This window comes from Phasianus colchicus, chromosome 1, assembly GCF_987193195.1.
Source record: "Phasianus colchicus chromosome 1, bPhaCol1.hap1.1, whole genome shotgun sequence".
Lineage (NCBI taxonomy): Eukaryota > Metazoa > Chordata > Aves > Galliformes > Phasianidae > Phasianus > Phasianus colchicus.
The window spans coordinates 167468852-167494961 of NC_143436.1; the positions used below are offsets into that span (position 1 = coordinate 167468852).

The 26110-nt window shown below is 39.0% G+C and overlaps 1 protein-coding gene across 3 annotated transcripts in view; it reads left to right on the plus strand.

The window, feature by feature from the left end:
- The window catches only part of DGKH (diacylglycerol kinase eta), a 167543-nt gene that overhangs the window by 57555 nt on the left and 83878 nt on the right, over positions 1-26110 (plus strand). The gene's annotated exons all lie outside the window — the stretch shown is intronic.

Consider the following 26110-nt stretch of genomic DNA (forward strand, 5'->3'; position numbering starts at 1 on the left):
CCCATCTGGAGGTCTGGGGTCCCAGCACAGGAAGGGTGTGCAGCTGCTGGAGTGGGTCCAAAGAAGGCAGTGAAGATGATCGGAGGGCTGGAGCATCAATCCTATGAAGAAAGTTTGAGGGAGCTGAATTTGTTTAGCTTGGAAAACAGAAGGCTCTGGGGACAGGGTCATCGTATGTTATGGCCTTCCAGTATTTAAAGGGAGCATATAAACAGGAGGGAGACCAACGTTTTACACAGTGTGATAATAGGATGAGGGGGAATGGTTTTAAACTGAAAGAGGGGAAATTAGATTAGATGTGAGGAGGAAATTCTTTGCTCAGAGGATGGTGAAGCACTGGCACAGCTCAGAGAAGCTGGGGGTGCCACATCCCTTGAGGCATTCAAGGCCAGGTTGGATGGGATTTTGGATAGCCTGGCCTGGTGGGTGGCTGCCCTGCTCATGGCAAGGGGGTGGAACTGGCTTTAATGTCCCTTCCAACCCAAACCATTCTATGAGTCTGTGATTCTCTGATGTTGGGCAGAGGTAGCCACAACCCATTGCTTTCTCACGGTGTTCAGTCTTAAAAGTTGAGGACACCCAGACAGCTAAGAAATGTATTTTCTTTAAAAATGCTATTAAATGACAGAAGAAACCATTTTTTCACATCCTTCTCTCTTTGGCCCTGAATTCTTTGAGAAGAATGCACTCAAGCAAATGTATTTGAGCTTTCCAAAGGCTTCACCTTTGCTGGATATTTGAAGAGAAGCTAAAATGAAGCATTACGTTTTAAAATATGAGAAGGGATGCTTTGCTTGTTCTGTCAGGATCACAGAGTCAGTATTTGTTAATTTCTTTGTTACTTAGTGTTGCTAGAAATGATTATGTGTAATTGTCTTTACCAGATGTTTCTTCTTACTTTAAAAGGATGGAGGCTTTTAAAATTTTTTCCCTCTCAGCAGTTCTTTTTTAACATGAAGAGTACTGAACCGAGTCTTACACCCCAGCAAGAAGCAGAATATAGATAAAGCAAATTTTGATAAGTTTTTTTTTTTTAATTTGCAATTATTTCACTATATTAAGCACAAATTGCCTAGCTTCCTATCTGTTTCCCAACTGTTATCCTCCTGTGTTGACTTGCAGTAATTTGGACTGAAATGATTGGATTAATGCAAAAGTGCAATGTCTGTCTTGCAAATGAAAATCAATTTTTCTGAAGGAAAAAATTATTTTTAGTAACTTTGTGGTTGCAGCTTCAACTGAAAGGTTATGGCAAGCTGGGATCTCTTCCAGTGGCTACCTTGGATATATTACTATGTATCTATTGAGCATATTGATTTTTTTTTCCTTTTTCCTTTTTTTTTAATCCTGCTGTATTGTCCTCCCATAACCTAGTATTATTACAAGCGTGGTTGTGACAAAAATAGGTACTCAGTAAACTTAGATGCAATGAGCCTAGGGTTGATTTAACATAATCAGGAGCTTATGAGCAGGTTTATGACCTAGGTTTTATCTTAAAATGTCTAAGTTGGAGTACAGACCAATTTGAGGATCAGCCAGTCATTTCTATTTGTCCTTGGATACTAAAGTGATGGGAAAGAGGTGAGCAGCAGCACTTTATAATCACTCTTCAAACGATCACTTTACATGTGTGTATAAAAGTTTGTTATTATTTGAAAATTCTATGTATAAACTTGAGGATTTTCTTGAGATCATTTTTAGTTATTTGAGAAAAAGAGTGTAGCCTACTAATGATGGCGAAATGGAAGGCTTTTCTTAAGGCCAAAGGAAATAGTATTCATTACCCTTTTTAAAGCAAATCATTATTTAAATGTGATGAGTTACTTGGGCACTGTATTTGTTTCACCTCCAGTCCATCCCTTGTTGTCTGTCCTACTCAAGGTGAAGTTGGATGCGGTTGGAGAGGTGAACCTTTTGATAGGTTTGGTTTCTCACCAGCTTCCAGCTGGTAATTTCACTGTAATTTCACTGATAACAGAAGCTGTACAATCTTATCATGTCTTCAAAATGATTTTTAAAATCAATAATTCTCTACTCTGGCAATGTGATGTACCAGCAGGTGGAGACACACAATGTGGAAGCTAAGTTTCTTACATCTGGGGTCACCTACCCTTAAAAAAACCCCAGTACATTCTCATTTCTAGCTGGCTGTTGGTTCAGAGGAGCAGCTGTTTTTCAAGCTGCAGCAAAATGTAGCTGTTTGCTAGGGATTTGATCTTTTGCTGTGATGAGATCACTTAGAATCAATTAGATGATGGTCTGTGCTCATCCTCTCTGTCTGAGTAGAAGGGTAGAAAACTTACTGTCCTTGCCTGCTACTTCAGCCACATTTTTGGAAGAGGGATCAGTGTGTGGGATGCAATGAGGACTTTTTTGCCTTTATCCCTTCCTTAAGAATCTCTTTGAGAAGTGGGGTGTCCATGTTTGTAGTTCCATCAACTTCCCACAAAGTTATCTTTATTGTTCATTGGTTTGAATGTGCTGATCCCGAAGACCAGGAGCAATATCTTCTTTCACCAGACAATACTCTCTTGGCACAACAGAAAAAATCCAGTAACTTGGTGTCACCTACAGTAGGTGTCACCTATTTCTCCCGTGGTTTGGTAACAGTGGACACTGTTCATGCACATGTATAAATTTTATATTAGCCTTTTAGAATGAGTGTAAATGTTCAAAGAGACTCTATTATTTCCCTAGAAAGCCACTGTATCATTTATTTTTAACTGGTCTTCTAGAGAAGGGTATAAAGCTGAAATAAAACTAATGAAATGCAATGTATGGAGCTTTTATTACAGTAAAACTTTGCCATTAATCATTTGACTAATGTGGGTTCAGGGTGGAAGGTACATTTGAAATTGTCACAGAAACACCCACCTGGCATCTTTGTCTTTTACCAGCGAATTTTGGGTGAATTGGGTGAGTTTTTTTCTTAATTTAAGAGGGCCTGATTGGTCGCAATTAGCCAAGTTGCAGAGAACTGCTTTTGGTTTCCTAATTGCATAAGCCTGGCAGGAAGGTTGTGGGAGGTCATGGTGCGGGGAGAGCGGCTGCTCCGGGTGTGCTCTGTCTGAACTAAGCAGAAAAAAAGTGTTTGTAAAACAAGGAGGGGTTCTCTGTGACATTTTCTGTGAGCAAAGGGACTGCTTGCTTTTTTTTTTTTTTTCTTTTTTTCTTTTAGGCAGTGAAAGAAGGCTCAGTGGATGTGATGGCTGAGTGGATTTTGCATCACAGTGATTGTAATTTGTAGGCACATGTAGGCACCTTTCTTCAGATTCCTCCTGTGCTATAGGCAGGGAGGTGGGCAAATATCGTATGTATACAGTTCATAGAATCATAGAATGGCCTGGGTTGAAAAGGACCACAATGATCATCTAGTTTCAACCCCCTGCTATGTGCAGGGTCACCAACCACCAGACCAGGCTGCCCAGAGCCACATCCAGCCTGGCCTTGAATGCCTCCAGGGATGGAGCATCCACAACAGAATCACAGAATCACAGAATCACAGAATTGCCAGGGTTGGAAGGGACCTCAAGGATCATGAATCTCCAACCCCCCTGCCACGTGCAGGGCCACCAACCATCCCACCTAATGCTAGACCAGGCTGCCCAGGGCCCCATCCAATCTGGCTTTGAACACCTCCAGGGACGGGGCATCCACAGCCTCCCTGGGCAGCCTGTTCCAGCACCTCACCACTCTCTCCGTAAAGAATTTCCCCCTGACATCCAACCTATATCTCCCTTCCCTCAGCTTAAAACCATTTCCCCTTGTCCTGCTGTCACTCACCCTTTCAAAGAGTTGGTTCCCCTCCTCTTTGTAGGCTCCCTTTAGGTACTGAAAGGCTGCAATGAGGTCACCCCGCACAACCTCCTTGGGCAACCTGTTCCAATGTGTCACCAGCCTCTGTGTGAAAAACTTCCTCCTAATATCTAACTGAAACCTCCTCTGTCTCAGTTTAAAATCATTCCCCATTGTCCTATCACTATCACTTTCATAAACAGTCATTCCCCTTCCCCCCTCTTTATATGCTCCCTTCAAGTACTGGAAGGCCACATGAGGTCTCCCTGGAGCCTTCTCTTCTCCAAGCTAAACAAGCCCAGTTCCCTCAACCTTTCTCCATAGGAGAGGTGCTCCAGCCCTCTGATCATCTTACTGGCTCTCCTCAGTTGTATACACCTCAAAAAGCAGCTTTAGAGAACAGTTCTTCCAAATTATTGGAGTACATATATGATATGAGTAATGTAGCAATATGAGAAAATGGTACTGCTTCAAATGGACTTCATCCTCTTCTTTCCTTTCTTGGATTTTCTTTGCTAAAAAATGCTCTCAGCAAATCATTCAAAAAGTGCCTCACAAGGAGTGACTTACTTAGAGCTGTCCTCTGTCCTTCCCTTGCAACCAGCATTGCTTTTACTTGCAGAAGGGGAGGATGGATAAACTGTAAGTATGTTCTTTCAGTAGACTCAGCTCTGCTCTGGATCAAGCAGCACTGCAGAAAATCAGGATAAAGCTGCTGCACCCCTATATTTGCTGTGGCTCTGGAGATGCAAATTTCTGATGGCAGTAACTAGAATAGGCTGATTTATATATTCCACTATTAGAAATCTGACACATCAGTGGAAAAACACCTGTCCTCTACATGCTTGAAAGCTTTGACCAACCCCTATTTATTAGGTAGTAGTGGAAAAAAAAAAAAAAAGTGCAAAAGCCTGCTTCTTCAGATATGCCAGAACATACAGATTTTGTACAAGGGACATACTGAAATTATCCAGTGTTGACTGTGTTGTACCTCTGCACTCTGCAAATTATTACTTCTCAGATTAAAAGAAAAACAAACACGCTTCTCATAATGTTTTCAGATCTTTTCTACATATGAAACTGATTTTCCATTGACGTTTGTGAAACAGTCTTGTGGTAAGATTCATATCATCGTAAAATCACAGAATGGTTTGGGTTGGAAGGGACCTTTACAATCACCCAGTTCCAACCCCCTGCTATAGGCAGGGACACCTCCCCTCAGACCAGGTTGCTCAAAGCCCCATCCAGCCTGGCCTTGAATGCTTCCAGGGAGGGGGCATCCACAGCCTCTCTGGGCAACCTGTTCCAGTGTCTCACCACCCTCACAGTAAAGAATAGGTCCATTTTTAAAACATTTTATCATAAATAGTTCTAACCAGAATGGATGATGCTCATATTTTGTTAAATTGTGGATCTGTAAGATGCTTGGAGATCAAAATGCGTCCAAAGACAAAATAATTCTTTGTCTTCTCTGATGTCAGAGGCACGAACTTCATATCCTGGGAATCTGGAGTGCTAGAAAACAGTAAAGGCTTCCCAAGGTTATTAAATGAGTCAGAAGGGAGGGGTTTTGAATCTGGAAAACTTAATCACACTCTTGTTTGTCTAAAAATACTATTTCTTTACTCCAAGATAAATATTTGGAAATAAGGTGGTTTTTTTAGCTTTGTTTCAAAATCACACCTGTCCAACCAATAAATAATGTATCAATCAGAACCAATCACTGTCCTTTTTACTGATCTATTATAATATTTTATGCTCTGAGCCACTTCATTTTTTAAAACAGTTGCATATTTTCTGATGGATGGAAGTGCTCTTAGCAGTATATTAAATAATGATAGTCTTCATGAACTTGACTTTATTTCCAAAAGTGTGATACTGACCAGAGGAGCTTTCTTTATTTGCTGTTCTGCTCTTGACTTTTTCAAGTTTTCCTGTTTAATTCAGAAATATTTTCTGTCTGTGTGTCAGCCTGCAGCATGGGAGAGTGCAGTCTGTGCTGGAATTCTACTGAGTTTGTTATTTTCATGTTTTCGTCTTACGTACATGGAGTTTGGAGTTTGGTAAAGCTTTGGGGCTGGATGATACTTAAACTGTTCTCCTGGAAATTGAATGTAAAGGTCTTGGATGTGGACCCTAGCTCCAGCTAATTCAAACTCTTTGTTCTGTCCAGCTTTAAAATGGTGAGGCTATTGGAGCGTGCATTCTGATCATTCTGAGTTCTGGGCCATTACAGCTTTATAGAAGTGGTATTTCTCACGTAGTTAAAACACAGTGTTTTGCAGAGACCCATCTTAAAAACCTTGCTGTCAGTAGATTTTTTTTTTTTTTTTTTTTTTAACTTCTACTTTTTTATTCTCAGCACTGAATGTACACATCACCTTGAATACTGTATTCAGTTTTGGGTCCCTTTCTACAAGAAAGACATTGATGCCCTGGAGCGTGTGCAGAGAAGGGCAATGAAGCTGTGGGGGGTGTGGAGCACAGATCTTATGGGAATGGCTGAGGGAAGTGGGATCGTTCAGTCTGGAGAAGAGGAGGATCACAGGAGACCATACTGCTCTCTACAATAACCTGAAAAGAGGTTGTAGCAGTGTGGGGGATGGCCATTACTCCCAAGTAACTAGTGATAGGATGAGAAGGAATGGCCGTAAGTCACGTCAGGGAGGCTCAGTTTGGATATTAGGGAAAAAAGTTCCTCTCAGAAAGAGTGGTGAGGTATTGGAATAAGCTGCCCAGGGAGGTGGTGGAGTCACCGTTCCTAAAGGTGATCGGGAAATGTGTGGATGTAGCATTTAGGGACATGGTCAGTGGGCGTGGTGGTGATAGGCTGACATTGGACTGGATGATGTTAGAGGTCTTTTCCAACCTTAATGATTCTATAATTTTATGTTTTCTAAAGTAGTACCATGTGTTTACAGCCTTGTGAGTCTGAGTAGTCCATAATACCTTGTGTGCGACTAATGCATCATTTTTCACTTGAACAACTGGTAACAGAACATTTCAGTTGAAAGATGATGAGCAAGAAATGCATGCTGTAGTGGTTCCATAACCAGTCTACTCTTTTCTCTTTGAAATTTTGCATTCTTTACCTTTCTGTATTTCTGTTTTAGAATTTTCTCAGTTACCTTTGCTTTAAATTTTTTGCAGGGTGTTTAAAAAAACACGTAACAAACATTTTATTGTGGTCTCTCAGGTACTTTATGTACTTTAGTACAATGACAAGGATACTCTTTAAATTGGGTCAGTGAACTACCTGATAGTGTATAGACAGCTTCTCAAACCAGGTGTATCATGCAACTGAATTTTGCTTTAGAAATAGAACACATGGCCTAAGGAATTTTTGCTTGATGACCGTCTCTGGGCAGGATGTCACATCTTTCCCACTTCTCATTATGTGACTGATAGTCTGTGCTGCTGCAAATTTGAAAGGTATGGGGAAATTGCAACAGAATGATAAGAAATTCAACTATTTCCTATGTGCAATAGTTTAATATAACAACCAAGTTCCTTTTGGTTTGCTATCAAATGAAGAAATGAAAGAGAATTTTGAAGTTGGAATATAGCTGGAAAATGCCAACATTAAAAGTGATTCTGATTCCACTTAACACTTCAGGGTGAGGTTTTGGGTTCTTTAATGTGGCTGGTGAAATACTGTGGGTACCCAACAACCAGGTCGAGCTGTGTTCGCTTAGTCCTGAGACCTGTGGGATTTCTGCTGCATAGGAATGGATTAAATGCAGTTACGACATGCTCTTTGACTCCATCAAAGCTTTTGACAAGGAAAGCAGCTTTTACTCTTGTCAGTGAAGTCTGAAAATTGCAGGTTTACAAGTGTGGATGAAGTGCAGAGAAGAAGCCCTTAATATTTACACAGAATTTTATCCACATTGTCCGTAACAGTTGGAGACAGCATGAGAGTTACACACTGCTCTCTTTTCAGCAGATAGTGCTAGAAATTCAGTGATCAGCTGCAGGCTAAGCTGCTTTTCATCGTCTTCTTCTTCTTTTTTTTTTTTCTTTTTTTTTTCCTTAGGGGACCTGACATGAGAATTGGGAGAGCAGACTTTCTTGGGGATGTTTTTGGCATTTGGAGATGATTTAGTCATCTCGTGTTAATTCTTTCTCTAGCCCAGAACAGTTGATTTCTGAAGACTATTCTGTGTTGATTTGTAGATATTATGACATCTTAGTTGTAGCTCATTCAGTTCGTCATAGGGGGTTTTGCAGAAACATATTCCTGTACACATTCTTAAGAAAATGCCTCAAAAGTCTTTAAAATCAGTCATCTGGAATGCTGAACTTGACTCATTTATCTAGCATTAAAGCAAGGATTTACAGTATGACATGGGAAGTGAGATCACAAAAGTTCATTGAAAAGTAATGAAACATTTCTTTGATTTACGTGGGGGGACTGCAACATGAAAAATTCCATTTACAAAAGCAACTTCATGGTCTGAGTGATCTATTGCATAAAGTAAAAGCAGAGCAACTTGGATGTGGGAAATGAGTCAATCCAGTAGTTTGAGAATGGGATTAGGATTTAGGTTTGCCTTTCTGTTGGCGCTGACTCACCACAACCTTATGCAAGTCATTTTGGTTTTCTACAGATCAGCAGCTCAGCCTAAAAGTACGCTACTCTTCTTACCTTCTTTTCTGCCTGATGGCTTTGATTGTCGCAAATCAAAGGGCAGAAATACAAATTTAACCAATTTTCTATACTTGTAATATTCTTAACACGTTCCTTTTCTTTTGAAGTGGCTTTTTTCCCATTTTTGTTGCTGTTTTGCAATGTCTTTCGCTGCTTGTCTGTGGAAAGCTTTACCAAGGGGAAGAATTGAATTCAAGTGACAGTTTTATAAATGATTTAGCAAGCCTGAAAAGTAAAAACAAGAATAACTTTTCTAATCTCCTTTGATTACGGTCATTTTAAGCCCAACTAAAGCAGGCATTTCAGTTGCCAACATAGTTTTGCCGGCACAAACTGTTCAGCCTTGTCTGGGTCAGGGAAAAGGGAAAGCTACCAAATGATGCCTGTAAGTATTGCAGTGAAAAGTAAAATCATTCAGATCAAGCAGGGATGACACCGTGCTGAACCAGGCGGTTGAAATTCCTATTCAAAAGCAACTTCATCTTCTCTAGAGAGCAGTGGCATGGTGAAGGAAGCTGTGTGCTCTTGAGCTGTGTCAGGTTTCACAGTAAGTGCTGGCAATGATACAGCCCTCACTTGTCCATCATGTTTTTTTTTTTTTTTGTTTTTACCACAAAATGCCTTGCCCCATTCTGACCGTTTTTTCATGGTTTGTCAGAGCTGAATTTCTTTTGAGGAGGAAATATTTCAGATGTAGCTGTTGATTTACTGAATCATCCTGTCAGGAAAGAAGACTTTCTTGAGCTGGGGATTAGGCAAAACAGGAATGTGATGCCTTTGCTTGTGGGTAGCAATGACTGCACGTTGGGTTATGAAGCAGCTATTGCGCATTAGTGTCAAACACTCCCATAACCTGCATTCACTTTCAAGCCTGGGCAAGCCCCTAACAATACCTATTTAGATTTTAGTACAGACACAGGCTGTACGTAGCTTATAGCCTGGTGTTCGTTGACTTTGCAACGGAAAGAAAGATTGGAGAGGAACAAATCAGCACAGGGTGGCTCAGCCTGGTTTGCCAAGTGAAAGACTTCTTTATTTTCTTGCCTATGTAGACAATCTAAGCATGTATGGCAACACTACCAAATGAATTTTGGGCTATAATGCTAGTAAAAATAATATGTATATATATGTGTAACAATATATATTACAATACGGAATCATAGAGTTAAATAATAAAAAGTTGAATCAGCATAGCTGGGTAAGGACAATTCATAATGCACAACCAATTTGTTACAGTGCTTAGCTACACTTGTATGATCTTTTATGTACTTACAGCTATTTAAATAGGAGGTAACAACTTTTGCCTTTTTTCCTCTATTTTGTTTGCTTGCAATACAAATCTAATAAATATTTATACACGTATCTTAAAAAGGTAAGTGACTTTCACAAGACTGACTCTTTTATGTATGTTATACATAATAAAAGCTAATATATCTAACAGAAAAATAGATGGACCCTATTTACATTGAAAGAGAATTGTAATTAACCTTTATTTTAATGAGAGTAAAACACAAGCACTCTCTATTATATACAGAAGATTTAAATCAATATTTAGGCCCATAAATAGTTTACCACTGCTAACTTACCAATTTGTCTTAGCTAAAGATGTTTACCCTTTTGTTACTTAGTGATTGGAAATGTGAGTGCCATCATGGCCAAGTACTGCTTTACATATTTCCTCACTCAGTGTAAATTTATGACTGTTTTATTTTTCCATAGTAACTTCTCCCATAAAAGGAAGGGATAACGTGCACCATTTTTTCCCTGATTCTCCCAGATTTTGTGTTTTGATAATGCAGTCAGCCACATGCAGGTATGTCCTGCAGGTAAAGTACATGTGCTATAAAGAACCCAAGATGTCCAAAACCTGTAGCAGAAAAGCGTTCCCAAACAAGAGCTCGCTCACTGTGCATGAACGTTGCCATCACGCTGCTACCCCCCTGTGGCCAGGAGTGGGCATTCCATTGCATGGAACGGAATAAAACCTTAAGCTGTGGATTCTTTTCATTTAGGAGTTAATGTTTTTCGAAGGATGCTGCTTGTTTTGTTTTGTTTTTTACTTTACTATTCATTTTTACTATTCGTTCGAGATTAATGGAAGGTGATCAAAATCAGCATGGGCTCACATAGGCACACTCAGGCTGGATGTGGCTCTGGGCAGCCTGGTCTGGTGGTTGGTGACCCTGCACATAGCAGGGGGGTTGAAACTGGATGATCATTGTGGTCCTTTTTAACCCAGGCCATTCTATGATTCGGTGATTCCCTTAGTTTCACATCATGTTGCCGCAGAGTCAGTGTTACCTTTGAAGTTGGTGTAAGAGTTGGCTTTTCCAACAACTTTTAGGGATTGATTAGAGAAATACATCTACAAATTTCAGATACAGAATTTATAAAAGCATCTTAATAAACGACAAGAAAATTAAATGAAATGAAGAAGTTTAACATGAGATTTCGCTGGCAACAGCTATTTTATTGCACTAAAACATTAGGTGCAGTGTTTACCTCCAAAGTAGTTGTTACACCCAGAAGCCATTAGAAATGTCCATGATGTCCTGCAGTGTAAAAGAGCAACGCAAAGAACAAATGTGCTCAGAAGAATATAGAAGAGACGCGAATAAAATAATTTGGTTTTTCAGAAGAAAGGATAACCTCTAAAAAGGTGTGCAGATGCTGTTTGTTTGTGTGAATTGTCTGTTCACTGTAGAAAGCAGAATTAGTAGTTACAAACAAGTTTATTATCTCTTCCTGGGACGTAATAGGTTGGTTTTAATGATACTGAGTATATGAGTATAAAATGCTCACACTAGATTAAAAAGTCATTTTTACTTTTACCTATTTTTTAAATCATTTCTATATGTAATTCATTTGTAGGAATAATTATGATGTATTATTTGAAACAGTGCAAGAAACTTTTGACTCATAATGATTTATTGCTTCATAATTCTCTCTCTTAAAATTTACAGAGGATTAAACTTCTTTAATACTGGTTAATGATATACCTTTAAAGTCAAAATTATCACTACCATTGATCAATTTCATCACAATTCCTTATAATTAGTGTCAGGTTGGTAGTAGAGCAGTCTTTGCATCTTGCCTTGCAAACTAACTCACTTGGATCCTGAGTTTTATACCCTTGGGGTTTTCATGTACATGATTCCTGCATATGGATAGTTGCCATAACATCTTCCTCCTCACCCTGGGTGCAACAATAGCACACCGTTTCCAGAGTTGTTTAATGGCAGCCTTTCCCAGCCTTCAAGACCCAGAATACTGCTGGGGCTTTCTTATCCAGAAAGATTTCAACTCTCTTGATAGCAATATTGATGCATATTCTTTCCACCTAGGTTATGCTTCAGTATTAATTCTGTTTGCTCATTAAACTGGTTTCCAGATAGGTGAATTAAGCAGCTAAACTCAATTCTATGTTATCAATGGCACAGCATATGAAATGGCAGTAAATGTTATTAACAAACGTAAGCTGAAACTCCAAAGTGTCATTGTTCTCAGTACTTGATTATTCATAAAATGTGAATGGTTACTATAAATCAGAAGCTGTATGCTCACACTATAGGAAAGCCTTGCTGATTTGCCTGTGGCTTTTCCCAGCATGTTAGAATTTATAATCCTGTCTCTTTTTTTTTTGTCTTGTCCTTTCTTCTGTGCCAGTGCTGCTATAATGACCTTCCTTCTCATTTCATGCGTGCCATTTATCTCTATTCATTGAAATTCTCTCATCTCCTTCTGATATTCAAATAGCAATATAATTTTGCTTAGTTAAAAACTGATTCATTTCTTCCATTGGGGTCATAGTGCATCCTTTTTGCATTTCAGTGTTTATAGCTGCAGGCTCCTTGGGGCAGTAACTTCTTGTTTTGTACCTTGGGCCATATTCAGCCCACGTTTGGACCAAATAAAAATAGCACCAAAGGGATTCTCCAAGGCACAACAGGTTCAACATGTGACTGAGAAAGCAGAAAGTAAAATTACCCTAAAACTTCTTCAGAAAAATTTCAAAACCTACAAATAAAGCACTTTCCCTCCTCCATTTGTTGTGCTGTATGTGTCAGAATATTTATTTTTGTTATGCTTTTCATTGATCTTCTACTACTGAAGCCAAGTATTAAAATGGAATAGTATAGAATAAAAAGACTGTCTGCCCTGGGAATGTAAGAAAGGCATCCCTGACTTTGTCTCAAGCTTGGACAGATTTTTTTTTTACGTATAGAAAATAAATATTGTGATTCCATCAGTCTTAAAGTTAAATTCAAGAATGAAGAGACGACCTGCCTTCTCATTCAGAATGATAACCCAGCCAGTCCCTAATGCAGACGAGAAGCAAAAAGCCTGCTGCCTAGCAAGACCCATTAATCAAGTGGACTTCTGTGGCTTGGTGCTGCTGTGCAGATGGATGGCGTGGTCGTAGGGAGGATGGAGGAGCCTCTTAGGCCTCCATCACCAATCCATTCAGGGCTCCCTGCTATTGTTGTGAATTAGCTTGTCAGGGGCAGTCTATGCTTTCTCCCCTGCAGGCTTCTCTTGTGAGTTAAAGACCTACATTAACTAACAGGTATATAAATTAAACTGTGACTTCCCGTGAAGAATAAATGGGCTTAAGGATGCTGTGTCTGCACCTCATGCATTGTGCTGACAGCACATGTGTTCATTGGCCATTTACCATGTCAGCTAATGAAAGGAAGCGTAGGCTCAGTCCTTCTGAGAGTAGGGGAGCTGTGTGTTGATGCACGAGCAAAAGCCTTTCTGAGGGTTCAGCAATTCTGATTCATAGATTAGAGAGGAAAGCCTGGTGAGTCGTAGTTTCTGATTTGTAATTAAAACACCCAATGCTTTTGCTGTATGCTCGTATTATGTATGGAAAACCAATATGAGTTCGTAGAAACAAGAAGTACAACATAATTAGAGTAAAAATCCTCCTCCACTTTGGGCAACTTTCATGAAAATAATCAGTCAGCTCAGAGTTTGCTGCTCAACAGAGCCTGATCTAGCTGCCATTAACGAGTTTGACTGATTGCTCACCTTTCAGTTAGCAACCTGAGAAATCTGTTGGTAGCTTAGAGGAGAGCAGTTACAGCCTCTGCAGCTGCTGGAATAAATCAACGGAGTTGCTATAAAATCATTACAACTAATTTTAAGCTTGTTTTAGCTTGTAGGAGACATTCTTTTTTTGGGGGTACTAACTGCTGTGTCTCTAGAATGGCTAATGATGGTAATTTCAGCCCAGATTAAGCAATATAATACCAGAGGGTGGTGACACACTGGAGCAGGTTGCCCAAGGAGGTTGTGGATGCCCCATCCCTGGAGGCATTCAAGGCCAGGCTGGATGTGGCTCTGGGCAGCCTGGTCTGGTGGTTGGTGACCCTGCACATAGCAGGGGGGTTGAAACTAGGTGGTCATTGTGGTCCTTTTCAACCCAGGCCATTCTGTGATTCTATGAATATCATACATATAAAGAAGGATACTCTTTGTTTTGTTTCCTTATCCAAGTCCCTTCTGATCAGCACCTCTAACTAACTACAGTCCTGAACCATTAAATGAACAGACAGAGTCTTTATGCAAATGAGATTTTGTATTAATCATTTTTTGTTAAAATATTCCAGTATTTGGGATAGATAGAATTACTTGGCATTAAGATATCCTAACATCACACTTACATAGCATTTCTTCAAAGCCTCATGAGTTTGAAAGGAGTTGGGAGATCATCCTAGACATTTTAAATTTTCATCATGCAGCTTAAATCTGATTAACAGATTTTTAACAATTTTTGGCTCGTTCTCTTTGAATTTCTCTGTGTGTCGACAAACTTCAAACATACCTCAGCTTCCAGCACAAGTGTGCAAAGACAATGAGTTGCTCTATCTCAGGCATTTTGGTGGACTTGGTGATTTCAGTGCCAAGGAGCAACTGCTCTGATTTTCTGCTCCGGAGTACTGGCCCTGAAATGTGCAAGGCCAAATGATGCACAGTGGCCCAAAGAGTGGCTGCCAGTTTCTTCTGTGAGTGTCATAGCAAAGGGGAAAGGCAGGCAGCGCAGGCATGATTTTCTAGGTTTTATCTGTCAAACTTCACAGGGAAAAGATAGACCTCAGACATTCCTCAAGTACTTAATTACTTAGAAATTGGACGACTCTCAAAAGTTTATAGTGCCTGCATTAAACACAAGTAAGCAATAATGAGAAGACAAGTATATTAAAGCAGAAGAAAGTCAATAGCAGAAAAACGTGATGAGGAAACACAAGAAGAAATCTGACTAACCACATCTATTTTAAAAGCAAACATTTTCCATGCTTTCCACTTCTGTGTGAAAGGCCAGTGAAAAAAATGGGGGACACACTCATTTCACATCCCAGAGGAGATCAGAGCTTCTCACACGTAAAGCTCTTGAAGATGGCTCTTCATTGAAAGGTTTCATACTGCATGGGCAGCATGCTAAGCCTGGTGCATGGCAGGATGTAAGACTTTCATAACCTACATCCTCAGTGGAAAACCATCTGCAATTCTCTTCTACGTTTTTGCTGAACGTAATTTTTTTTTTTTTTCCTGTTTAAAAATACACCTAGGTAAATTCATTAATTTGGTCAGGAAAGCAAAGCAACCTTGTGTCTCATGTAATATTTTCTCCTGTTGAAAACTTTGTGATTTGAACAAAAGATAATCAGGACATGCCAAATGAAGTGTAATAGCAATCATCAAGGGATTGTTGTTTTCCCTGTTCTTTTTCTTGTGAGGTATTATGAATAAGGAATTGCTTTTGAGCCAAGTGAGAAAATGGGGCCCCTGAATAAAATGACAGGTAGCCTGTTTTTGCAAATCTCTACACGGTCTGTCTTGACTTTGAGAAGAATAGGGACTAAAAGATCTTTATTATGCCTCTGCCAGGTCTTTAATGAACCTCTGATTTTGTTAGTGGATATGCTGTTAAATGAAGATATAAGAGTATATTTGAGGTTTTATTAAAGCTGAAACAGAATTTACCTTTTTATAGCTTCCCTGAAAAGCAGCTTTTGCATAACAATCTGCAAGCAAGCACAATGTGAAGTACATCTGTGCTCTTACCTTGAAAGCTCCAAGTCCTCTTACACAACGGATATGCAAAGTGACAGGTTTTATAAAACTGAGGACTTACTTATCTGGAAGCACTTTCCTCAATACTAATAATAACAGAATGAAAAACCAAAACCGAAAGGAACGCATGTATTCAAGTTGAAGTTTAATCTTGTTTTATTCTAGTGCATCTATTTCCATGTTTGTAGTTTCATTTGCTTTTATGCTAGGGCTATTTTTAATAGCAGTTTGAATTAAGTGGAAAAAATGACCACTGAGCTGTTTAAAGCTGAAAAGGCAAAATCCATACTTAACTGCTTAACTCATTGAAAGAAAAAAAAAGTGAGTGCTGTTGCTATATTTTAGCCACAAGAGCCGTTAAATACCAAGCAGGGGGTGCTGTGTGATTTTCTGATGCAAGGATGTTAGAAAAGATTCCCTTATGTTTAGGCATGATTTGCCTTTGATAAGCCCATACCAGCGATTCAGAGTCACTACCCACTGTATTGTGTGCCCAAGAAAATGTTTCAAGAGGAAACATTTCTGATGTGACTGAAGGAGGCATTGCGTTGTGTTTCACAACTCAAGGGTTTGACACAGAGTAAGAGCATGAGCTTGTGTTCTTTGTTGGACAGGTGAGCAGGGCTGTGCTGTACATAGCTCTGCAAAGTACTGATTTGCCCCTTTCCAGAGATGTGTGCTTTGGGAGAAGCTGCCTTATTGTGTTTTTCTGAATGAGAGAAAATAGCACGTACATGAATGAGCCTCGGCACTGAGGGAGTGTGGATTCACAAGTGATTACAGGCCTGTATTTCCCATTGGTAAACAGAGGGGAAGGGAGGATCCAATGTATGTTATTCTTCTGCTTTCCAGTCCCATGGGCTCGAGTGAGAGTTTCCTCCTTTGGTTGTAATGTGAGAGTTCTGCTTCCACTGTGGCTTCTGCTAAGGGCTGCTGAGTAAACTACAATTTTACCATGGGAAATGCTAGAAAAAGCTAGAACCATTTCAGACCTCGTCCTTTGCTGTTCTGATGACTTGACCAGTACTCCTGCATTAATAATCTCTTCCCTAAATACACATTCAGTAAGTACACGTATAATTGTTAGATGTAGCTGCACAAATGCAAACAAGTGAGTGTGTCAACATAGCTCCTCTTTGACGTGAAAAAAATATTCCATTCTGCATATTTAGAGACAAGGGGCAACAAATAAGCAGCCTACCAGAGGATACAGAGGATTGTCATTGTCCAGACAGTAAACTTCAGATCTATCTGGCACTTATTCTGTATTCCATCACAGACTGTTCTTTATTTTCCTCCAAAATACACCAAACTATAAAATACTTACACACTAAATTTAATAACTCCACATTATATAAACTATAGTAACTGAAACTGGGAGTTTTGATGCCAATTTGAACTCCAGACATTGTCTAGACTGCTGGAGTTGTGTATAATTCTTGATTGGTTGAAATGGTGCATGGATAACTCAATAACATTTGTAAAGAATTATAAGAAAAATAGAAAAAGGTGTGTTTTGCTACGAAGAATTTCACTCTTAGAACTAACAGAAAGATAGAGTGAAAGAGAGTGAGAATCTGTCTGTGGCAGTCCCACAACTTTCAGAGCAGATTACTGCATGGGTGATCAAGATGCTTTTGAAACATTTCAGACGTAAGAAGGAAGCATACAAAAGGTGGAGACTGGGGCAAGTGACCCAGAAGGAATTCAGTCGTGGAGGGACGGGGTTAGGAAAGTCAAAGCCAAAGCTGAATCTAGCAAGGGATTTGAAGGCTAACAAGAAGGTCTCCTACAAGTACTTCAGCAACAAAAGGAAGAACAGGGTATATGCAAGTCTGTTTTGGCTGAAGTGGGGGACCTGGTGATGAAGAGTCAATGCCTTCTTCACCTTGGTCTTTATCGGGAAGACCATTCTTTAGCAATCAATTTTGGTATAAATAGCATGGATGTTCACTGGAGGTGATGTGTTGCATATCTTTGGGTTGGTGGCAAAGCCATTCTCCATTACCATTCAAAGATCATAGCTACTATGGACTGGAAGAAAGGAGAAAGTCATTTTCATGAAGAGCAAGAAGGAGAATCTGGCCAGTTAGTCTTACCTTGGTCATTGGGAAGGTGATAGAGCAAATAATCCTAAAAACCATTTCCAAACACATGAAGGGCAAAAAGGTGTTGTGAGTAGTCAGCATGCATTTATGAAGGGGTAGCAATCCCTGACTAACCTGATAGCTCAGCAAAAGCAATTGTCGTGTTGTGCCCCTGAGGAGAAACAACCTTAGCAGGCTGACCATGAGTCTACAAATGCCCTTGCAGCAAAGAATGCCAGCAGCTTTCCCATCTGTATTACAAAGACTTGTCAGCAGATTTAGGGTTGTGATCCTTACCCGTGGATTGTACTGTGGTTGTTCAAGTGAGCTTCCCACTCTTCTTACTTAATGATGGCTTTCTCAGTAATTGAGAGTATATTACTTTTTTTCTCCCTAAGCCTCAAGAGATCTGTAGGTAAGCAAGAGATCCTGACTTGTGAATTATGGAATTAAAGGTTTAGTTAAGTGTTCTAGAAATAGATGGTTAAAATGAGACTGTTAAAGGAAAAAAAAAACCAACCAAAAAAACCCTAGAAAATGTAATTCCAAACATGATAAATGTGTATCCAGGATTTTATGTGCCATCCAGTAAAACAAAATTGAGGCCAATATAAACTTGAAGTGTAGTGTAACTACTGAATTAGATTAAAGCATGTACTCTGTATCTGCAGCAATAGGAAATGCTATAAAAAATCAGGAATGCTTGGATATTCAGTTAATAAGCTTCTGGGTTTATACACTATGCAGAATCTGCAGCATCTGTGAAATTGTTGCTATATGTCTGTACAGACCTGGGTATTTATGCAATGACCGATCACTTTCTAAAATAACTAGTAATTTAGAAAAAGTTTAAGAATGGAGGGAGTGGAATTTTTAGGTTTTTCATCTCCTCAAAGAAGGGGATAAATGTAAGGGTTCTAAAAACTTGTTCTCTGTGAACACATTTGTTTAATACTGATATTTCCTGAGAATGTATGTTTACAGCTTCGTGACCTGGTGTGAATTGTTCCCCAGCTTTCCCTGCAGAGCCACAAGCTTTAACTTGTTCTGTGTAGGCTCTCTTCTACCAAACGGAGCTCCTAGGAAGTCTGACTTCATCAGTGGAATTTGTTTAAACATTCTCCAAGGGGAAAAAAATTAAAACTGCAATAAGTAAAACACAGAGGGTTTGTTATGACAAGTTTAACTTGCAAGTTGTTTGCAAGAAAGGATCACTTGAAGTTTGTAGCAACGTTTAATATATTTTTGTTATATGATGCTTCTGTAATTTCCTCAAGTGATTGATCAACAGCTATTTGCATACTAGCACTAGACAGAATTAGAGGAAGAGTTTTCTCTGTTGAAATAAAGCATTTCCATAGAGAAATTCTTTTCTAATGGTTTATTTTGGACGTGTTCTACACAGACTTGGCAGACTGGCCAACGCATTGATTGCCACTCCTATTTAGTTGAAACCAAGACCAAGATCTAAATAACTGTGGTGAAGAAGATCTTGCCAGCTGAGCGCTTTGACTGTTTGTTATGTTTTGTATTTTGCCTTTCTTTTTCTGTAAGATATCTGCCATTTATATTCTTTTGTCTCAAAACCACTGAAATGTAGCTGTTTTAAATTTTTCCCCTCGGAGCACGTGTGCTTTAAAAGGAGCCCCTATGAAGCTCCAGACAGTAGCTGTAAAATATTACTCTCTTAGCTCTGCTGTGAAATAGAACCCAGATCCTCAGATATTTGCCCCCAAGTCATGATTCTATGAATTGTTTTATCCTTTTTCTGTGTATTATTGCTTTTTCATTCCCTGATTAATGAGTACACAGGCTGAAATCAACATGTTGTGTTGGGATGGAAATTATGAGGGTAAACACTTGAATAGCAGCTAAAGTTTGTTCTCTGATTTTCAGCCTGATATTATTTATAACAAGATACTTTTTTTTTTTTTTTTTTTTTTTTTTTTTTTTTTTTTAATTCTCAGTGTAGTTATTCATCCTGGCATGGCAATATCCTGCTCATTTTTGATACATTCTCCAACCACTATTTTTAAATTGGTTTGCTAATTCAGCTTCACCTCGTTACCAATATATTCTTACTGTGGCAGTTTATCCACAATTTGATGTTGGTTCATTTTTTATTGCACTGCCAAATAGAGGAATCTGAAAGTCAGATTTTTGTTTAGTTTAACAGTAATGCAAAATCTGTGTCCTCAACATAGGCTGGAAGGGAACATGGGGGGAAAAACAAGGTGGAGGAACTGCATGAGCTGTATAATTGCTTTCATTTGTATTACAGTTTCACTTAGGCTAGAATCTATTCACATGAAGGAGCCCCAGAAATATGTTATATAAAACAACTTTGGAAGAGCATCCTCTTTTGTTATCACACAAAAATTGTGTTGCTTAATCACCAACTAGTCTTGTGGTAGGGAGTGGAAGGAGTGGGGGGCTTTCCTTCTGAGCTTGTGGAGAAATGGTTTCTCAAAGGTATCCAGACATTCTGTTGAGATAACTCATTAACAATGTCACGTTGACTGTATGCAACTTGACACTTTTGTGATTCCTCAGTCACTAATAGCATTTGCTTGATCAGTTGTTAGCGTTCAGTTCTTGATGATGCTTATTTTATCAAGATACTCTTGAAATTAAAGCAGTGTTTTGGAGTCAATACGATTGTATCAGTTTTCAATTTCATTTTTACTTTGGTCATTTTTAATTGTATGTACTCATAGCCATTAGATAGTTCTTGGTTTGGTTCTAATTTTCACATGTCAGACTGTATGATAGGGAATCCTCAATAAAATCAAAATCCTCAATAAAAACGAAACCTGGAGCTGAGCAGCTGATTAAGTTTTTATTCTCTGTAGGTAAATTTTCTCTTTGTTTTGACATAATTAATGAAATATGTGTCAGGATAAATGACAGTAATAGAAGCTGCTGTGCTGAGATTGTCAGGAAAACCAAAAACCTCAAATAATCAGGACATAATTTAAATCAAAATTAAGAGTCTCATTGCCAAGTTTTGGTAATAATAAAAGTCATTTTTGATCTGCTGAACACTTGGAATATTTTAAGGGGCTCTGAGTAAATCGGAGCTGTGAGACTTTACCTTGCAACATAATGATTATGATGTCTGCCTGCAGCCAAACCTGTGCAGACTGTGAAAGTGTACCTCCATGATACCGAAAGGGAGAGGGATGAGTTTATTTTTGTACCTAACTTTGTGAGGTCGTATAAATGGGAAGTGCCACGGGAGGATAATAAACAAATGCTGTCTTTTGAAATTTTTTTTATCCTTTAGTGTTCTGGTCTGTCAACAACCCAAGTGCTAATTATTTTGGTAAATGGAGATTTAGATACGCTTTCAAATGCAAGCATCAGACTTCAAAGCAAAAGAGGTGCTTTCAGTGTGGCAGGAAGAATCGATCCTTAGAAATTTTTACTATGGAGTCAGAACATATTCCATCTTCAGCAATGATACAGGAAAGTCTATAGGAGCAGCATGCAAGTTTGTCCCTTTGGTAACCCATTCTCCTGGTACTTTCCCACAAAATATTAAAAGAGACTGTATGAAGGTGTTGTTTTTGAATTTATATAGTTCTTTTTTTTTTTAAATTGCTGACACTGTCTGCCTCTGCAATCCCCTTTGACAGCAAGTTTCGGAAAGTCACTACCTGCTTATTATCTTTGTTAAGCTGGTCTTTACTTGTCACCTTTCACAGTGACACCCAACATTTAGTTGACATTTATGGCTGTGATTAAACACTGAACTGAGAACTTTAGAGAACTTCAACTGTGAGTTGAAGAAGTCTTTTCTCCACTCAGAGTTCATATGAGAATGTTAGTGAGGATCAGATTATTCTTCCCTACTCAAGTCATCTTATATTGATTTGGGCTGAAGGTTGTGTTCTCCATGTTAGCCCACCTGTTCAGTTTTAAAACTTTAAGATCTTTACTATTTACGTGAAATTTAGCCACAGATCTTAAGATTTTGCTGTGCGGTCCTTTTTTGGGTCAATGAAGTTGAACAGACTCGGTCCTAGTCCTGATTCCTTGGGAACCCTATTGTTAAGACTTTTTCCAGCAAAAAGTGACTATTATGCCATACTTGTGCCTTCCTATCACTTTAAGTCCATAAAAATCCCCTTCTTTCAATTCCATTCCGTTACTTTCTTCAGTAATCTGTAGAAGTAGTAAGGCAGTATTTTCCTTTGCAAAAGCTCATTGATTCTTCCCCCCAGATATGTGTGGGCTCAGCAGTTTTATTCTTCCACATGGACTCTCCTATGTTAACAGCAATGGAATTTAATATTAGTGGTCCTTTCAGGATCCTCAGGACTTGTGGGTCAGTGCCATCTGAGGCACATGACTTAGTGATTCAGATGGTCTAGTATTTCCTATGCAATGTGGATGTAGCTGCTCTGATGTTACAGAGAGGTGTTGTGTGAGAAGCTGACTCATCATCTTCATCAGTAATGATGGATGCCAAGAATTTGCTGAACTTCTTCGCTGTGATCTTCCCTTTCCTTAGTACTCTTTTCATGCCTCTGTTGGAAAATGATCCTGGCAACTGCTCGGCTGACTTTCATCTCTCAAAGTATTTAAAGAATGTTTTAGTCTCAGCGTGAGCATCTGTTGCAAGGTGATCTTAAAATTCTTCTTCATCCTCTTAATTTCCTGTTTACATTTAACCTGCCTTGTTTTATGACCTTTCCTGTTCTCTTTTTCATTCTGTTCATTTTCAGACATTTCCTGATGTTGTTTTCTGCAGTCTCCTGACACATTTTGAATAGCACATGCAGTTACATACCTTAAAACGAGGGCAGAGTTTTGTGTTTAATTATTCAGTGTTTTCACTTGCAGTTGCCAGTAAACTATATACAGACAGTTCACCATTTTCTAAGTTCAGAATCTTTTCTCCTTTCTTTGGATTTTTCTTGAGGGGCCAGAATTACAAATTTTGATTTTGGCACACATGTAGGATATCACAAAATGAGTGAATCAGGATTAAGGCAGTGTAGTTGAGTCTCTTTGAAACAAAACCAATTCTTTCTGACTATTCAAATATTATATATGGAAGATTTAAAAATCTGCTGATATGAAAGAAGATGCCTCAAGTTCTTTTCAAGATCTATATGTGCACAAATCCCATTTATTATTTTCATTCGGATTACTGTGATGCAGAGTTGCATCCTGTGTTCTTGGATTGTTGACTATAAATTTATACCTTCTTAACTGCATAAAATGTGGCTGTGATAATTACGTTTCTTTAGGAAAATATGCAACTGTGGAGTACTGTGATGTGTTTGTAATACTGTGAATCATTTTTCCAGTTGTTAATGGCTAAAGCAGTAGAGATTGTTAGCTGTTAATTCAGCCTCGCACTGAAGCATGTTCAAGCTCATTGGTAACTAAAAGGAAACCGTACTGTGATGTCGTTCATATTAACTGTGAGTCTTTGTTGTACTCATTAACCATTTGCCTTTGTCATAGCTGCATACCTCTGGAGGGATGTTGTGTTACTGGGTTGTACAACTGGCTGAATGGGGAAGCCAGAGACTGGCAAGCAGATGAGCAGTGATTCTCTAAATGTGATAAGTAGTATAGAACTGTGGGATGTGCATCTTTTTGTTTCTTCTAAATTGCAGTAGGCAAGCAGTTAATATAATTGGCAACGATTATTGCTTATGCTTCAGATTTAATGTCCAGCTGAGATTAATTAGAAGGTTTCTCAGAACAGGGGGATCTTGGAGCACTGCTCTACCTGCAGTTGTGAGAGAAAAGGTACTGAATGCTTTCTTTTGACGTAGCTATATCCTGATGAATGCTTTTAAAAAACTTTACATGACCGGGCTGTACGTAATAATGGGAACCCAAATTCAGGACCCTGGGAGGCCCCATCCAGTCTTAAATTCCTGTAAGTGTTGTGACTTTTATGTAGATGCAGGAAAGCCTTATTAGCAGATTATCTAACGACTCAGTCAGCAGCTGGGGGTTTTCTGCACATTTTAAAGGCTAAATGAAGTTAATTAAAGATACTGGGCCAAAGCTTGAGGCTCAAATTTGGAATCTGCAGCTGTGGAATTGGCTATTTGACATGCTTAAATCTCAGTCCAGAATACATATTTGTGGTAAAATGTAGACTTCAGATGTATGTTTCATGAAGTGCTTTCATTCCTCGGGGAAATTATTTATCAATCTAGTATTTTCCTAGCATTTCAGTACAAAAATACATTCTGTTATTTGATTGTGGTGAGTTAATTTTAAGGGGCTGAACGTAAAATGGATGGATTTAGCGTAGAAGCTCTTGATTTGAATTTAGGGATAGAAGTGCTCTAAGAGATGAATAGAAATAAGGAGAAATAGGCGTTTCTCCTTACTTTTTACACCTTTTGTAAGTGTAAAAATGGAAAGAATAAATTTCATTTTTAGCAAGTAATAAATCAAGGTGTAAAGAGGTTTTATATTCTTTGACCAGATTTTTAAAATTCCTGATAATGTGCAATGTATGTTTCTTAGAATGCTTAGTGTGTTTTAGTGAACGTGGATTTCTTTCCATTTAGGAAGTTTTTTCCCTAAATCAGTGCTTGCTGTGCAGGTGAATTATTGTTTCCCTTGGCAAACATAGAAGCCATCTAATCCCATCCTGATAACTTTGGAAATCTCAAGGAGCGCTGCAAAACACAAGTGCTGCATGGCTACACTAAACAGCTTTGAATATGTGCTTGCAACTGGATGAATTGCTAACTGATTAAGTCTATTTATGTCATGTAAAAATAGCTAATCATTGGGCCTGGTCAGAAAATTGCAGGCAGTCGTGAAGCTGTGTGTGTCAAGCATGCTCTCCATTCCTCTTCAGTTGGGAATTGCTGCTCTTTAGCTCGAACAGAGCGGTTGACAGGATGCCATGTTCTGGCCCACTGACATGTAAGGTGAGATGCAGCAAAACTTTCATCCACAATATTTCATCTGAGAGGACTGCCTTTTAGAGAGCGTTAATTCAATTGCTTTGTGGTCATTGGGCTGTATTCAGAGTTTATTGCATTAGAAATATCCAAATGAAGGGTGTGATGTTCATCGTAATGATGCCTCTCATTTAAAGGAAGTGGTAGGAACATTTAAGTGCTTTCTGGGTGTTCTGTATTTTTATTAACTTGCATTGAAGTTAAGGGCGATTTTATACATCGTGACAGACAAAAATGTTTATGAACTTTAAATCAGGTCTGATTAAGCCTCGAAAAGTCTAGAATAATGATGATATTTATATCATGTTGTCTAGAAATTGTATTACAAGATTTGCATCGCTTTCCTGCAATACAAATTGGAAATCTTATGCATTAGAGACCATTTTGGAATATAATATCCAAATGCACTTACGTTTTCTCATACTCTTTGCAAGCTTGAAAGCTGAAGAAAATGGATTGCAGGATTCATGCAATTAACTAGCTGTGTGGTGTCATTTTGTCTGATTAAGTGGAGAATTTATGTCATCGGGTTGATGAATCTCACACATGCTGGCTAAAGCTGTGTGCACATCTAAAATACGCTAATTTGCACTTTCTGAATTTCAAGGAGTGGGCTTCACATATGCAGGGTTCAGTTTGGAGCGGAATGGTTTGGATCTGGAGCACAAATCTTATGAGGAGTGGCTGAGGGAGCTGGGATTGTTTAGTCAGGAGAAGAGGAGGCTCAGAGGAGACCTCTACAACTGCCTGAAGGGAGGTTGTGATGAGGAAGGGTTTGGCCTCTTCTTCCAGGCAACAAACAGAACCCGAGGAAATGGCCACAAGTTGAACTAGAGGTTTAGGTTAGATGTAAGGAAAAGCTTTTTCTCTCAGAGTCAGGCACTGGAATGGCTGCCCAGGGAGGTGGTGGAGTCGCCGTCCCTGGCAGTGTTCAAGAGGGGTCTGGATGTGGAGCTGTGAGATTTGGTTTAGTGCTTGTGGTAGCAGTGGTGATGGGAGGACGGTTGGACTAGATGATCTTGTAGGTCCTTCCAACCTTTGTGATTCTATGATTCTGTAATTGTATTTGTACGCTGAGTGCATGCTGAAGACCTTAGTACTTGGAGTCATGCACAACTTGCATAATTCCTATGCTGGAAAGAGACACTTTTAAGCACCTTGTTAAATTATGGCCTATGTGGTGATCATTTCTCCGCTTGATGTAGTCAGACTGGCACTGGAAATGACCTCACGTAGGTTGGTTTTAGCTTTTGTCTGCGTTGTGCCACCCCCAGTTGGCTCTTGCTTTAATTTGTGGTTTTGTAGCTAGCCAAACACTTGAATTGTGTTGTGGTGATCTTCACAACAGTTATATGCCTCTTGATTGTCTTTCTGTTTTTCATGCAAAATTAGCATTGTTGAAAGAATAGCTGTGCCTTCTGGTTGCCCAGAGAGTTAGTCTCAATATAATGTGAATAGTTAGAAATCTATACAATACGTGTAACATAAATAATAGAAAAAAAAGCTAATAACTTTGATCTATACGCTTAGCTATTTAGATATGTACT